The 13834-nt window shown below is 35.4% G+C and overlaps 1 long non-coding RNA gene across 6 annotated transcripts; it reads left to right on the forward strand.

Moving 5' to 3' along the window:
- The first annotated feature begins 968 nt into the window (after positions 1–968).
- On the forward strand, positions 969–6132 carry LOC145587689 (uncharacterized). Of its 6 annotated transcripts, none has more exons than XR_014101365.1 (6): positions 969–1328; positions 1550–1617; positions 1768–1868; positions 2390–2655; positions 2940–5700; positions 5839–6132. It is a non-coding gene; the product is annotated as an uncharacterized LOC145587689 (long non-coding RNA). The 6 variants fall into 6 exon arrangements; XR_014101369.1 differs by having other exon boundaries at positions 2940–5564; XR_014101366.1 differs by having other exon boundaries at positions 2940–5368; positions 5466–6132.
- Positions 6133–13834: the final 7702 nt, after the last annotated feature.

Consider the following 13834-nt stretch of genomic DNA (forward strand, 5'->3'; position numbering starts at 1 on the left):
GGGACTATCATTAAGGGGCGGAGGGATTAATTTATTTAGGGTTAGATATTATAGATGCCACGACTAACTCATATATAATTAGTTTCAATTCCTAATTCTCATTATTCAAAAACAAAAAAAAAAAAAAAAAGATAATTAAGAAAATTTCCACCAAGTTTACCAATTCTAACACCCCTAAATATTAGCTATGTTCCTATGTCTAAAAATTCAAATTGGGTCAAGTTAAAAAGTTAATAACATTTGTATTTGGCTCAAAAGATATTAAAACTCAATTTTAGCATCATAAAATTTTGTTAGACACGCCCCCAAAACCCAACAAGCTCAAGTGCACGGGTTGTGCTAAGTTGATCAGCTATATAACACTTCGTATACATACGAGTTGAATTTTTCTTGAAATATTCAAGCTCAGCTTCCCTAGAATATGGACATTATTTCAACCACAAATATAGTGTGCCTCTAAAATATACTAGCATCCACATTACAAAATTGATAATATCTAAAATAATTCAAAGGTTTATTTGTTGCAAACTAAGTTCTTTTCTAGTTGAAGACGATATAAAAGAGTAAAGCGGGCATGATGAAGACATATACTTGCTCGCAATTAATTAGGAGGGACAGATGGAGGGACAACCTCACAACCATGTACTTATACTGTTATACACCTTATTTTTTAAGAATGAATCATAAGATTCATGGGGTTTGAGTATTTTTTGGATGGCCTTGGTCTTCTTTATGTAAATTAATGAGTAGTTCTGGTATTACATCGTCGTTTAAAATGGGCCCCATAATTAAGAAAATTCCTCCCATTAAATGTGACATCGTCATATCTTACACACTAAGATATCGAAAATAGAAATTGTAATTTACAAAAATAATCTATCTATAATCTATAACCCTTATAAAAGTTTGAAGTTGGGATCACTGTAGCTTAACAACAGTGCCCTCTTAGGAACAGTAAATTCTGGCGCTATTACACTTTCACCCTCAACTTTAATGTATTGCCATATTTGCCCTTGCTTGCATTGGCTGATTTTACTTGCACAGGTGGTTTTCCCTTTCCTTGGTCGGTTCCTGGTTTTCCTCTCTGCCTTTCGTTTTGCCGCCTCTTCCCGAACTCCCTCAAAACTAGTCATCTTTATGGCTTTCGCTCTCCTTACCTCCATATTTTCTCTCCTCCCTCCATTTTACATTTCCTGAGCATAGCTAACATCGCAAGAATGGAGCAACAGCGGTGAAATTCAACGGCGGCGGCTCAGCAAGAATGGGGAGATATACAGCTTCGAGCTTTTCGTGATATGTCTACCACCACCCTCCGTCTCTGCTTATCGGTAACAAAAATTAAAAAAAATTCTAATTATTATTGTTGTTCATTTGATGGTTAATTACCCAACATTTGATTTATTTTTGTTGATTGTGAAATGGGGTAATGTGAATTTTTGTGGGTATTTGAAAAATTGAGGTTTTTGTGGTTTAATTTAATTTTGTAATTGAATCGGTATCCTCTCTATATTTAATGTGAATTTTGTAATTTTGTAACTAACTTGAACAGCAATAATGGAGCATCGCATGGGTGGCGCCTCAATGCAACTTGAACCTTCTCTCGTCGAACAATCACAGGTACAATTGCCAATTTTCTCCTCTTTTTCTCTTTCTTGATAATTATTTATCTGGATTTTCTTCACTTTAAATCAAAGTAATCTCCTCTTTTCTTCCTTTGTCCATGAAATGAATTAAGGAGTATTTTAATCGGAAATTTTCGATTTGCAGTTTGAATTTCATTTCCATCGTCGCCGAAAAATGAGACATCCGGCCAAGCACATGGTGGAAGCGATTTATGAGGTCTCTTCTCCATTGGAGTAGCTTCTGAGGTTAGTTTTTACCCTTTGCATGTGGAAATCTGTCCAGCCTTCACTTCTTCTTTGACTACTATATTCCTGCTTTCCCTCAGCAACACATTTCTCAATCTCTCTCCTTTGCTCTTCCTCATTGATCTGAGCTCTCCATTGAAGGCTTGCAGTGTGTTATGAGCTTAAACTCATAATTTTTTCTATCTATTCTCTTAAATTTATTATTGTGGTAGTATGATCCTATATGATAGTTATTGTTAGTTCAATTATGCTTGCATTTCAAAATTGATCATTATCTCATAAAACCCAAAAGGGATTTTATTTAATTGTTATTATATACTTGTGTATGTATTTCTAAAATTTTTGCTAAATTCATGTATTTGTTGTGTGGGATTTAGGGAAGATTTAGAGATCGATTTTAGGCAATGTATATGACTAGACCCTTATATAATCTATATAAGCTTTGAGTAGAAGATAAAGAGTTCTAAATTTTAATTAAGAAATTGATGATTTACTAAAATTGAGTATTTTTTCATTATTAGCAAGAGTTGAAATCAATGAAATGTGTAAAATGGAGATGTGATCGACAATTCAGTGTGTGAATCCTCCACCAGCACCTCCATTGCCCGGTGCACAACCTAAGAGGGTTTTGCTTAAGTCCAAGGGCATGTCATCTTACAAAGACCAATGCCTTGTAAGCACTGCAATAACGGATTTGTATGACCGCCTTTTTGATGAAGTTTATTGAGCTGATGTTGTCATTCATATAGATGATGGTAGCTGGATTTATGCCCATGCTAATATATTGGTAAGATCTTTCATAACCCATTTGACTTTTTGCTTTTTTTTGAATGAAATCAAACAATTTTCAATTCAGCTTGTCAATGTTGGCTTGTAAGCTTTGATATTTCAGTATATTGATATATTATTGAAAGAACATGTGTTTTGATAATGTTATTATCAATGCATGGTTGAAAATTTCCAAGTTTTCTTGAATTGCTATGGATTTAGTTTACCTTGATGGAAATGACTTATTTAGGATAAATTTTATGATGTCATTGAAGAAGACAGCTGATAGATGTATATTGACAGGGGGAAGGAAATCCAAAGTCAAAAATCGACGCACCACCACCATTCATGGTGTTACACGTGATGTGTTTCGTGTTTTCATTTGATTTCTCTACTCTTCTTGGTAATATATTGCAGAGTTTCATTTTTATGAAATTTTATATAATAATATTGTATCTTGTGAAAGCACATTGGTGTTTTGTTTCAGCCTGAGATATATGTTCAGTTATCACTTTGCTGATTCAGATGTAATAAGCACCGTTATTATTTCCTCAGTTTTTTCTGTATGCCTACTTGATTCTTTTGGAGCTTTCAGTATGTGACTTTGTATGTTTTCGTGTGTTTTGTTCTGGTTAGCAGAGTCTTCGAGTTCTCATTTTTCATTTATTAAATTTTGGTAATGATGGAGTGTAATTGCTATATGAACAAACAATGATTAAACTCAAACTATCAATTTTGCTGATAAAGTGTAAAGAACCATTTTAATGAGAGCTGCCACCACTTGATGATTCCCGCACTGAACAGCTTCTGCCAAGATGTTCGACTTACAGGAGGTAAGTTGTTTCAGGTGATTGTAGCTTGTTGTGGTTTTAGAAAGGAGATTCTATATCATTATCTCTCTCATCTGTTCCCCTAATATATGAATGTTGAATTTCCTTCCTTTTTGTCCGGGTTTTCATTGTGGCATTTTAACAAGCAGTTGGTGTTCATGCTAGGGTTGTTAAATAGATGTTGAAAAATTGCTTTGTGGTTACAAATTTCGGCCTCGCACATCTGGGATTTTACTAGGTTTCTGAAATAAGTACTTTGTTGTTTGATTTGGGATTTTCACGAATTGTTTTGGGTCTATGTAGGATTAATGGAAAAATGGTAAAGGATCTTATGTATGAACTTAAGCTAAAATTTGATCATTATCATTGAATCCATTAGGAAATCTGGACTATGCAACTGCCAAGTGGTGTTTTTGACTTAGATTTCATGTTGGGAGTTCATATGGAGCTTTCGTGACTAGGTAGTGAATATGAATGTTAGGAACTTAGTCGGCTGCTTGCACTGTGATTTCTTTGTGTGCAAATTGGCACACCCTGGTTACACTCTTAGCAAGAAATGTTAAAAGCTTAATCTCAAAAACAAGAAATGTCAGCAAGAGCACTAATCTTCACTCTTAGCATCTGAACCTGTTATGTTCATATGATCACATGTTGAATGTTTCTTCTCTGATTGTGATCTTGTTGGTCACTTACATGTGCTATAAAGCTTAAATATTTGTAAGAATGTGTTTTATATTGGCTTCAATCAATTTGTTTTTATCGAATTCAATTATTATTATTTTTTTAATTTATAATTTTCATTTTTGTAACATTATCATTTAATCACCGAGGTTTTCATGGACAGTTTAAGTTGAGCTCTAATCTGCAGGGAATTTGAACTTGAAACTGAAACTAAATGAATCCAACCTTTAGATATCAGACCCCAAGTAAATGCACATTCTAACAAAAGTGTATTTTATAGTCTACGGTGAATTTGAACTTGAAACTGAAACTTAATGAATCCAACCTTTAGATATCAGAACTCCAAGAATGTAAGAACATTCTGATATAATATATACTTATAGGTGTTTAGTTTCCATGTAGATAAATCTCTGAATTTCGGTTAAGCATGTATAAAGGACTACATGTTATACAATTTGGTTCCTGGTATTTGGTATCTTAATTTGATTGTTCTGTGTAAAGATAAAGTTACTACGGAGTATATCATACTTGAGCATCTTTATTCACTCCCCGTTTGGTAATTTCTAAAGCTCACTTTCAAGATTAATTGGAACTTATATTGTACTTTATCATATGTTTTGGGTATTCAGGCTGGTTTTCACAAGAAGGCTCTGAAAAATTCAGGTATTGCATATACACCATTCTTATATTTCAAAAATATGAGAGTGACATAATCATAATAAAGTAGGAATTAGCCCGAGGTTCACAAATGATGTATTGGTATTTGCATAATTTTGAAGTTTTGAGTCTTCACTCCACCCGTGTGAAAGTAAACACAACCCCAACTTGATTTCTAAATTGTTTAGTAGTAATAATTTAGGCTTGGGTTTCACAGATTTGTTAGAGGTTAGGGGTAAATTGGTGCTTTTTGATGGATTTTTTTGTTTTGGTGGATCTGTTATTTAATTGATTTGGTTTTTAATTTTATTAATTGCAATAATAATCAAAATTTGATGTTGGAGTTTATACTTGTTCTATAATCTAATTGGCCTTATTTTCTTTTAAATGTGTGTGGCTTCTCATATTTGTCTATTCTTTATGCAGCTTGGTGGGTTGAACTCCATGTTTGTTGTTGAGCATACTCTTTCTATACCACTAATTTCAAAAGTGCCCACAATAATTTTTGGGGTGGATGTATCTCACGAATCATCAGAGCATTCTGATGTGCTATCAATTGCTGCTGTAAATTTCTACACTCCACCTTCCTCGTCATTTCCAAAAAATTAACAAGCAAAATTTGCTATCAACATTAGTTGATGTTTGTTCTTATGTTCTTTAGGTTAATTCCAGGGAATGGCGTTGATTTCACAATACAGGGCATCTAAGGACTTAGTCTTTTAAGGTCGAAATGATTGATAATTTTGTGTCTAAGATGAAGGTATCATGAGATGTGTTTGCCAAAGATGTTACTTGTGTAAATGTTGTCTTAAACAGTTAAACTTAAGCAGTTCTAAAATGGGTCATTATAGGCTCTGCTTGATTTCTATGTCAGTTGAACATATTATCATATTTAGGTACGTGTTTTTGCTTGATTAGTAGTTAAGATCTCTGCATTATTTTTTTAAGCTTAAAACCATTAAGGTTTGCCCATGACTATCATCCTTTGATAATTTTTAACTTTCATAACCAAATATATTCCAAACTCTTGGCAGGCTAAATTCCTAGATGAGAAGTGGAACCCAAAGTTTGTGGTGATTGTGGCTCAGAAGAATCACCGTACCAAGTTTTTCCAGCCTAATGCTTTTGAGAATGTCACTCATTTGAGGAATACAAAGGATGCTTCATGTTTGGCTTTGTTGGTTCTATTCCAACACTAAAATAAAAAATAACTGGCTGTTGGCTTTGTGGGTTAGTACAATGTGACTTCTAAATTACTACTCAATAAATGTAAATTTAATTTAACTTCTAAATTACTATTCAATAAATGTAATTTTAATTTACTTTTACATCGTACTTGTACAGTTGTGTCCCATCTGTTTTTATTCAAAATAATATAAAAGTTATAATTTCACCAAAATAAAGAAAACCGATCATTTCCATCGAAATGACAAGTTATTACGGAGTAAAAAAGAAATTTGGGGTTTATGTTTTGAAAGGTATGACCATATGGTTTTTACTTCAAAAAAAAAAAAAAGGGTATGACCATATGGTTTTGCTTTTAAGCTCATTATAAATCTTGGGTTTATTTTCTATTTGTAATTTTTTTTTTGGTTCAAATCTATTAGTAATGGATAAATGTTGTATCTCATAGCTATGTGCATTCAAAAATTTGGGATTTAAGCTCTAATTTTAATGTCGTTGGTGAGCATACTTTTGCTGTTGTATCTCTTGGGATTGAAGAAGATGAATTGCAATGAAAAAGCATGTTATCAAACTATTTTTTGTGATTTTAAAAGTGGGTTGTTAAAGAACAATGATATATAAACACATGTAATCACTAATATTTCAATATAGCAATTGGAAAGAGCACCAAAAGGAATTGGAACATCTTGTAAAGAAAAATATTTCGAATGAGGCTAATTTTAGGGTGCATTAATAGCTAGGGATGAAACATCTTGTAAGTGTTTTTAAATATTTTCAACTCAATTTTTGAGAAAAAGAGTACCAAAAGGAGTCGAAAGGAGCCAAAATTTTTCTAAAACACCCATAAGAATCATGCTATATTCATCAGTATGTGGTTATTTTTATTTTATATTTGTATAACCACATTAATACATGGCAATTAAAAGAGATGGTACATAGATCGGGGAGGGAAAGAAGGGGTGAGCAAAAGAGAGGATGAAAGAGGAGGGGGGAGAGTAAAAGAGAAAGAGGAGTTGGGAGATCGAGATCGAGATCGAGAGAGAGAGAGAGAGAGAGAGAGAGAGAGAGAGAGAGAGAGGGGCCGGGGAAGGAGTCGGGAAAAAGAAGAGTTGAGAGAGAAGGTGACCCGAAAAGAGACAAAGAAAAAGGGGGACGCAAGCGAGTGTGAAAGAATAGGAGCCAAGAGAGAGGGGTTGGGAGAAGAGAGAAAGAGGGCCCGGAGAGGGACAAGGGGGTCAAAAGTGGAAGGATAAGAGACAAAGGGGCCTAGAGAGAGCGATAAAGAGAGATAAAAAGATTAAAGAGATAAGATAGAGGTGTTGGAAGAGAAAAAGAGAGGGACCGGAAGAAAAAAAAGAGAGGAGGCCGAAAGAAAGAGAGAGACAGAGAAAGCTGAGAGATATAATGAAGTTGGAGGGAAGAAAGAGATGGAGGGGCTGGGGGGGGGGGAGAGAGAGAGCATGCGTAAAATATAATTTTCAAAGACTTTTCAAAGATGCAACAAGGACAAGAAGGATTAGGAAAGAAAGAATAAGATTTAGAAAAAGTTTCAGCTAACAAACACAAGGAATGAGTAAGAGGAGAGGAAATGCGGCCTATAAAAAAAATAAAAAAATAAAACTTTAAAAAAAGATGGAGTAGGGAGACAAGGCCAAAGGAAGAGAGAGAGAGAGCATGCGTAAAATATAAATTTCAAAGTCTTTTCAAAGATGCAACAAGGACAAGAAGGATTAGGAAAGAAAGAATAAGATTTAGAAAAAGTTTCAGCTAACAAAACAAGGAATGAGTAAGAGGAGAGGAAATGCGGCCCATAAAAAAAACATAAAAAAATAAAACTTTTAAAAAAGATGGAGTAGGGAGACAAGGCCAAAGGAAGAGAGAGAGAGAGAGAGAGAGGAAAGAAAGGTGAGAATCAGTTCAAGAAATTGTTTTTAGTGTTAAATTGTACGTGGAAGAGACTTAGATGCTATGGAGGAGAAAAATGAAGAGAAATTAGAAATGTGAAAAGGAAAAAGGAAACCGGTGAGAAAAAGAGGAAACACTATTCAAAGGACCATCTTTAGTATGTAATCAAATCAAGGAGCAGATAAACAACAATTATACAGTAGAAAAGATTTTAAATTTTGTAAAATAATATAAGTCAAATGTTAAAACGTGAAAATAGAAAATGGTGAAGAGGGCAACTAGGAAGGGGGTGGTCAATAAAGATTTACTTTGTAAATTTTACAGTATTTTCAAGATTGGTGAATATGGTTAGTATTATCTACTATATCCTAGAGGTTTTTTTTTTTTTTTTTTTTTTTTTTTTTTTTTTTTTTTTTTTTTTTTTAAACCAAAAAAAAAAAAAAATCTACTATATCCTAGAAATTTATTTTCCAATACTCGAAATCATATTTAAATCTTTCAGATAAAATCGTGCTAGATTCATATGCAAATATTTTTTTGTGTTTACATGAGAGAGAGAGAGAGAGAGAGAGAGAGAGAGAGAGAGAGAGAGAGCGCTATAAGTTATGAATCCATTAAAAAGGAGCAAGGAGAGAGAGTCCAAGAATGAGAAAGAGAGAGTTTTGGGAAATAGCAGAAGGAGAGAAAATACTTTTTAGAGTGTAATGACACTACTTTTTAATGGATTCATAACTTATAGTGAACTTTGGATGGAAAAGGTGTTCTGGAAATGTTTTCACCCTGTAAGGACTGTGTTTTAGGCCAAAATCTGACCAGAAATGCCTTTTTCGAGGGATTTTTCGTTTTCACGAAAAATTTTAAGACTTTCTAACCTTGAATCTTAATGGCATATTCATGGTGATTATGTGTATGGTTCTTTCCTTAATGTTTCTGCATTTTGAACCTCTTTAAGCATGGTTACTTGGTAGTAACTAGTTCTTGAAAGATTGGTTAAAATTTTTTACATAATTGCAAATCCATTGCATTAAGTGTGAAAAATTTGTTCTTTGAGGCTTTTAAGTACTAAAGATTCAATCTTTAGTTATTTTAAGTGATTGAAACTTTGAGTTACTAAATTCCATGAATTTTGGTTGAACTTTTGATTTAATCTTGCATTAAGTTGATTGGAATCATAAAGTTTGAATCTCGTGATAGAAATTTCATTTATCTTCATATTGGAAGATATAATTTTTCAAGGATTCACAAGTTAAAGTTGGAATCTTTATTTGAATATTTGTGTTCATAATTCCAACTCCCCTTTATTTTGTCAAAATCTCATGATTAATTTAAATTAATTAAATTAATAGTGAGTAATTGCCCTTGTTTATTTTATTGCACCAAGTTGAACCAATTTTATTAAAGAATGGTTCTTGGATTTAATTTTGGTTATGTGCACCTTGGTATTTTTTATTTAAGTTGGACTTGTAATAATTTTTCATTTTTGCTCATTTTATTAATTCTAAAATTAATTTGGAATTAATTATTTAGTCACGCAAAATTTGGGTTAAAATCCCAAGGCTATGGCAAGAAAGTCGAGGCAAAAGCCTCCCTTGGCTAGCCGGGCTGCATAGTAACCCGCATGTGGCTGCCAAGGGGCTGCCTTGAGTGTGCGTACTGCCCTTGTGTGGATGCTGCTCGCTGCCAGAAGCATGGCACACCAACCAGCAAGCAAGCAACATCGTGGCGCAGCAGCAGCATCGTGCTGTGCGCGCCATGCGTGGCATGGCTGGTGCGAGCTTGAGCCTTGTGGTGCGCGGGTATGCTATGAGTATATGCATCTTCGTGCGTTGCGAAGGGGCAAGCAGCCTTGCGTGTGTTGCCTTACACCTTGCAACCCGTATCAAACGCTACTAGGCTCGGCCTAGCTAGTGCTACGTGGTGTGGTGCGAGAACACGCACCAAGCCGCATTGCCCAAGGAGTGCTAGGCATCCTTGGCTAGCAAAGGTGCAAACTAGCTAGTCTAGGTGCGCAAACCATTTGCGTGTGGTTGGCTTCGTGTTTGCTTATTTTGCCGTTTTAATTATTCTAATTAATTTAATTATTTTGGTTTTAATTATTTTAATTAAATTTTTGAGGCCAGGCCTCGATTTTGAGCGGCATTGGCAAAATTTTATTTTGGCAAAATTTTGGGTTTACCAGCTTAATGAATTGGATTAATTAAGTTGGATGCAGAATTTAGTGGGAGCTTCAATTTTAATTGCGGTAAATTACATAATTGGTTAAATAACTTTGACTAGTTTTAATTAGGCGTATTAATTGGATTAACGACCAAAATTAGTTACTAGTTTTCGCGTGTTTGTGCATTGTTACTTGTTTATTGTTGTAAAGTGCATGGGCCATTCACAAATAGTTAATGGATGAATGGAATGTATATTCTCCCGCAGGTTTTATAAAAATGGCAACTTGTAGGGCCCGATTAGGATAGAAAATACGGACTGCGTTTCGTGATGTATTTTTGTAAATCTAAATACGGTATGCGAACCGTTGAGTATTTTTGTACCTTAATATTTAGAATATTCCTAATCGTAGATACTAGTGTTTGCATAATTTTAGTCATGTCTTGAAGACGGAGGTTCTTGGAAGACGAAGCCATGAAGCTGTAAAAGCCGTCCCTTGAAGACTTGAAGACTCAAGGGGTCATGCTAGTTCCCAAATGCATCATTATTTATGTTTTCGATATATAATTATGATTATATATATATGAATTATATGTTAGACGCATGTTTAGGATTTCGAATGTTGCGATGATTTTAATTAAGTTCACTTAAATCAACCAACATAGAAACCCTAGGTCCCTAAAATATTGAGTAAAATTGCCATTCCAAAACAACACTTATCGACCTATTGAGAGTAGTGATGGGCTACGCCAAAGCGAGGCATCACTATTACTCCCTAGGATACGTAAGGCATACCGGGTATGCAAGTTGGTTTTAGTTATACTCAACGATATGAGTGGTGGAGTCCTAACATGTCATGGCAAAGTGGATAAGTTGTTGAGAGAGCATTAGATGTGACGATTTATCCAACCAAGAGTGGCTTGAAGCCAATAGCAAAGAGTTGCTTACCTTAGAACATTGAGTGTTAAGACAAGCCAAAGCATGCTTAACCACTCATTGTTTCTTTGGATCTTGGAATTGACTTATTCTCACCAAATGGGGACAATTTTAATGTGTGAATAAGACGTTTAAATAAGTTTGATTAAAATGCATGATTTCAATCTTATTTAAGTATTATGAATGGTTTTTCATTTCAAATTCTTTCAATTGTAGAATCATGTCTTCAATTAACGACAACAACCTAATGTGCCCGGAACTTCCCGAAAAGTTACCATTTTGCTTGAATTTAGTGAACTTTAAGGAATGGGAAGAAGAACTCCGAAAGACCCTCCGAAATTGCTACCTAGAGCACATTCTTAACTTACCCATCCCGAGTTTATACTCAGAAGGGGTTATGAGCGATGAGGCTCATGAGGAGTGGAGTTGTGATTGCAAAAGAGTCTCACGACTTATGGAAAACTTCATCCCAGAATAATAGAAAGGGAAATTCTCCGACTATTTTCCGAACATGCTCCTCAATGCTCTAGAGGATATAGTCAATTTGAGGTTCACCAAGAGCATCAATGGTAACTATGATAGTCTCGTGGAGGAAGTGACTAGGTCACTCTCCAACATGAAGATCAAGCCACCGCAAGAGAGGTGCCTAGCCAAGGAGAGGCAAGAGGTATGGGGACAAGTCTACAATGCTAGACTAAGACCCAAAATGTTACTTCGAGCCCACGTGCTACGAATGACAAGACTATTCACTCACTTGGCGCTCATTGGTAAGCCAATGGAGGATTAGAAAACTGCTCTCATGCTAGTGAGTTCTCTCCATAGGGGTTATATCGCATTGAAGATTCGGCTAACTGCTAATCCTGATAAAATCACTTTGATGGAGGTTGTCAATGATCTTCAAATGAACAACCCTTGTGGAAATGATAGACTCAAGCTTGCTCTAAAGGCAAAGAGGAAGGAGTTCAAGAACAAGGAAAAAATGCGATGCTTCTACTGTAGTAGGCGGGGCCACTACAAGAGAGAATGCAACATATACCTGGAAGATGAGGCTAAGGGAAGAGACATCTCCACCTTAGGTATCTTCTTTATAAACTACACTTGAATACAAGCAAGGCATTAGATACCATTAATGACTCACTATATCCTCCTATTTCGGGACCAAGTGAGAAAAGCTTGCCAAGTGGATGTGGATATACAAGCGGAAGAAGAAGTGAATCTTTCCGGAAGGCTTGTAATCACATAGTTTGTCTTGACATAGAACTCGTTTAAGTTTTTTGTTATCAACCATACATTGATCTTTTGACGTTGGACGTCATGGTTTGTTTTGATCTCTAGACTATTGTTTCAAAAGTCTTGATATTTATGGTATGACATGTTTATCTAAAATATGTGTTTTCTTTAGACAAACAAGTTTATAATGTGAATAATACCGCAAAGAAAGCTAAGACCATGGAGTCAAATCAAACGTACCTGTGGCATTGTCGTCTTGGCCACATTAACATCAAACGCATCAAGAAACTTGTACAGGAAGGTGTTCTTGACTCATTCGATTGACAATCGTTTGAGAATTGCGAAGGATGTTTATTAGGCAAGATGATCAAGCGGTCATTCTCCAAGTTGGGATAAAGGGCAGGAGACTTGTTGGGTTTAATACACACCCATGTATGTGGACCAATGAGCTCCACCACAAGAAACGGACATCGATATTTTATCACCTTTACAGATGACTATAGTAGATATGGTTATATTTACCTTATGTCGCATAAATCTAAATCATTTGAAAAGTTCAAAGAATTTCAGAGTGAAGTTGAAAATCAACTTGGCAAGAAAATTAAAGCACTTCGATCGGATTGAGGTGGTGAATACTTGAGCCAAGAATTCGATGACCATCTGAAAGAAAAAGGTATACTTTCAGAATTGACACCTCCAGGAACTCCTTAATGGAATGGAGTATCCGAAAGGAGAAATTGAACCTTGTTGGACATGGTACGATCAACAATGGGTCTTAGTGATCTTCCTATCTCTTTTTGGGGACACGCACTTCTAACTGCGGCACTAACACTGAACCATGCTCCATCAAAAGCTGTAGAAAAGACTCCATACGAGCTATGAATGAAGAAACCTCCTAGGTTGTCTTTTCTAAAGATATTGAGATCTGAAGCATATGTAAAGAAATTTATTTCTGACAAACTTCATCCCAAATCTGATAAGGTTTACTTTATGGGCTACCTAAAAGAAACCAAAGGGTATTACTTCTACAATAAATCCGAGAACAAAGTGTTTGTTGCTCGCGATGGTGTCTTTTTGGAGAAAGAGCACCTTTCCAAAATGACAAGTGGGAGGATAATCGAACTCGATGAAGTTCGAGAGGACGAGCAACAAAATCAGATTGACAGTCAAGGTGCTCAAACATCATCTGTTGATGCTGGTCAAAATGTGCATAGTCAAACCGACAATGCAAATGCTCAGTCCATTACCCTGCGTAGGTCGCAGAGGCCGAGGTCTCAACCTGATAGGTATCTTGGTATTGTATTAACCGAGAATCAGGACATCCTGGTGATGGATAGAGACGAACCGGTAACCTACAAGCAAGCGATGGGAAGCACCAACTTTGCTAAATGGCAAGAGGCCATGAGATCTGAATTGGATTCCATGTTTGAAAATCAAGTATGGGACTTGGTTGACTTACCCGAGGGTTACACACCCATCAGATGTATGTGGATTTTCAAATTGAAAATCGACAAAGATGGAAATGTATTCATAGAGTGGTAGCAAAAGGTTACAGGCAAATTCATGGTATTGATTATGATGAAACCTTTTCTCCGGTCGCAATGCTTAAATCCGTTC

This window comes from Chenopodium album, chromosome 17, assembly GCF_948465745.1.
Source record: "Chenopodium album chromosome 17, dcCheAlbu1.1, whole genome shotgun sequence".
Lineage (NCBI taxonomy): Eukaryota > Viridiplantae > Streptophyta > Magnoliopsida > Caryophyllales > Amaranthaceae > Chenopodium > Chenopodium album.